This window comes from Peromyscus californicus, unplaced genomic scaffold, assembly GCF_007827085.1.
Source record: "Peromyscus californicus insignis strain IS unplaced genomic scaffold, ASM782708v3 Scaffold_9__1_contigs__length_137607984, whole genome shotgun sequence".
Classification (NCBI taxonomy): Eukaryota; Metazoa; Chordata; class Mammalia; order Rodentia; family Cricetidae; genus Peromyscus; species Peromyscus californicus.
In genome coordinates, this window is record NW_026294617.1 from 50814 (window position 1) to 53843 (window position 3030).

General features: G+C 39.9%; 1 pseudogene; it reads right to left on the bottom strand.

The window, feature by feature from the left end:
- Positions 1-2175: 2175 nt before the first annotated feature.
- Positions 2176-2661, bottom strand: LOC128105851 (60S ribosomal protein L21-like; annotated as a pseudogene).
- Between the last annotated feature and the right edge of the window lie 369 nt (positions 2662-3030).

Genomic DNA, 3030 nt, shown 5'->3' on the forward strand with positions numbered 1-3030 from the left:
TCTGTATGTTTCTTGTATCTTTAAAGGAATCTCCTTCTTCAGGTTAGGAAATTTTCCTTATATAATTTTGTTAAAAATATTTTCTGGCCTTTGAGCTGAGATTCGTCTCTTTTGTCTATTCCTATTTTTCTTAGGCCTGGTCTTTTCATAGTGTCCCTGATTTTTTGGATGTTTTGTATCAGGATTTTTCAAATTTAGAATCTTCTTTCACTGATGTGTCTGTTTCTTCTACCATATAGTCAATGCCTGAGATTCTGTCTTTCTTTACTTGTATTCTGTTGGTGAAGCTTTTCTCTATAGTTCCTGTTTGAATTCCTAAATTTTTCATTTCTAGAATTCCCTCAGTTTGGGTTATTTTTATTGCTTCTATTTTCCATTTCCAGGTCTTAAAAAGTTTTTTTTAGTGTATACTTTTTTAACTTTAAAAAATGATTTTTTATGTGCATTGTTGTTTTGCCTGCATATATGTGATGTGAGGGTGTCGGATCCCCTAGAAATGGAGTTACAAAAAGGTGTGAGCTGCCATGTGAATGCTGGGACGTAAACCCAGGTTCTCTGAAAGAACTGCTAGTGTTTTTAATGGCTGAGCCAGCTCTCCAGCCCCCAAGTCTTGAACAGTTTACTTTAAATGTGTGTTTGGTTTTTCTTGGTTTCTTTTAAGGTGTTTGTTCATTCCCTATGATTGTTTACTTGTCTTTCAGGATTTTTTAAGGGGGTAGGGTCTACAGGAACAGAAAGAGAGGAGAATATCTGTAGACAGTGTACCTGCTTTCATAGCAGGAGTAGTCTGTGAGTTAGCAGAGAGCTCAAATGTTTGTCCCTTGGGTGACTTTAGATTTCTTCAAACTGACACTCAGCATTAACCATCACTATGCTCTTCTTAAGCTGTTTAAATGTTGAGGATTTAGTCAGTGGGTAGAGTGTCTACCTACCACACCAGAGGCCCTGGGTTTCATCCTCAACACCTCCTAAGCCATAGCAGTGGAGCACATTTAATCCTAGCCTTTGCAGAGGTGGACACTTGGCGATCAGGACTTTAGGCTTATTCTCAGACATAGCCAGATCAAGGCCCACCTGGACATCAGTAAACTCTTTCAAAACAACTACAGAATCCAAATTTTGTGTTCTGCTAGGCATGTTCTCTGAAGTCCATTTTCCAGAGAGAAACTTAAAAAATGTATAAGACTTAATTTTTTGAAGCAAAAATAATGTTCTATAAATTAGCAAAGATCTACTTATTGAATCTGTCTTTGTTCTATTCAGCTGAATGTAAGTAAAAAGATAAGACAATATACATATTTAAGAGGGCAGTGACTCAATTTAAAATCAATAATTCCTTATGTATTCCTTCTTAGGTTACTAGGTTAATCAAAGTTTCTCAATCCTGATCTAATTCTCCAGATTATCTCTAAAAACAAAGACACCAAATCATGTGATTCAGTTCATGTGATAAACTATTCCTCTGTTATTCCAATCCAGCTAAAGTTTGGGAGAAAGAACATTAAGGCTTTGATGCAGTGATGGTGATCAGGGACTAAAGAAAGCTAAATAAATCAAGGTTAACATCTAAAAGAAGCCAGTTGTGTTACTCAGTGGTTAAGATCATTAGCTGCTCTTCCAGAAGATGTGAGAGGGAGGTCGACTCCCAGCACCTACATAGAGAGGCTCACAACTATCTCTAACTTCATTTCCAAAGGATGCAACATCCTCTTCCGACCTCTATGGATATTGTATGCACATGGTGTACAGACATACATGCAGGTAAAACATCCACCCATAAAAAATAAAATTTGTAAATGAATTTTTTTTTTTGCCCTTTACAGTCCAGGTCTGTAGAGAGCTGTGTGAAGCTGCATTCTTGAGATGGCTCTGGCTTTCGCCCCCCCACCTTCCCGATGGCGAGTGCTCTCTATGTTAAACAACTCCTTATTTGGCTTGGCTTTAAATTTCGGCTTGCTAAGGCATACGTGCACCTATCCAGGAATCCCATGTGGTGCATGATGGCTGGTGGTCTGAGACCTATATAAGGCTGGGCGGGCTTTCCCTAGGGGAGAAGAACAAAGGACACAGATTTTGAAAAGACCTGAATAAAACAGCTTGAAGAAGAGCTCGGTGTTGTGTCTTCCTTGCTGGTCGAGGCGGACGCGACACAGGTCTTTCATTTCTTTTTGTACGTTAGACCATGAATTCCTATGGAATGGGCTCCAGCAGCTCAGGCTCCTTCCCATTAGTCCTCACAAAGTGTGCTTCTCTGGGTGGGGCAGGCTGGCGCTTCAGCTGAACCCAGGTGTCCTTCTCTTTGGCTTCCTTTTTCTTCTGGTCGTTCTCCCTCACCCGCTTCAGGAAGCTGTCTCGGCTCTTAGAGTGCTTGATGTGCTCAATCCGCATGTTAATTCTCTTGGCAAGAATCTTGCCCTTAACTTGCTTTTTTACCATGATGCCCACGGCATGCTGGGTGACATTGTAGACTCTTCTGGTTTTGCCATGGTAACACTTATGAGGCATTTCTTTTTGAACAGTGCCCATTCCTTTGATGCCTACAATATCACCTTTCTTGTAGATTCACATGTAAGTGGCCAAAGGAACAACACCATGTTTCCTAAAAGGCCTGGAGAACATATAGCAGGTGCCCCTCCTCTTTCCCTTTGTGTTCATCATTTTGGCGAATTACTGGAAGATGGCTGCCGTGGCCCTTTTTAAATGAATTTTTTTAAAAAAGAGAAGAAACTAATTGTTAGAAGGATGGAAACCCTTCTCCTTCTGGGCCAGCATAATAAAATAAGGGTGACTGATAAAAGCCCAGTGCTTTCCCTAACTCATCAACCTACTCCAATTCTCAGAAGTACTTTCCATTTCCTAATAAATTGTCTGTATTTCTATTTCTAACTCATCCAATTCTTTGTCCTGGTACAAAACTCGAGAACTTTAGTTGGTATCCTGGGACATAGGCAAACTTTCTTAAATGTGTTATTGTTCCAGAGGAGTGACCACTGGACTACAAATATGACCTGGAGAAAGAGTTTGTAAATA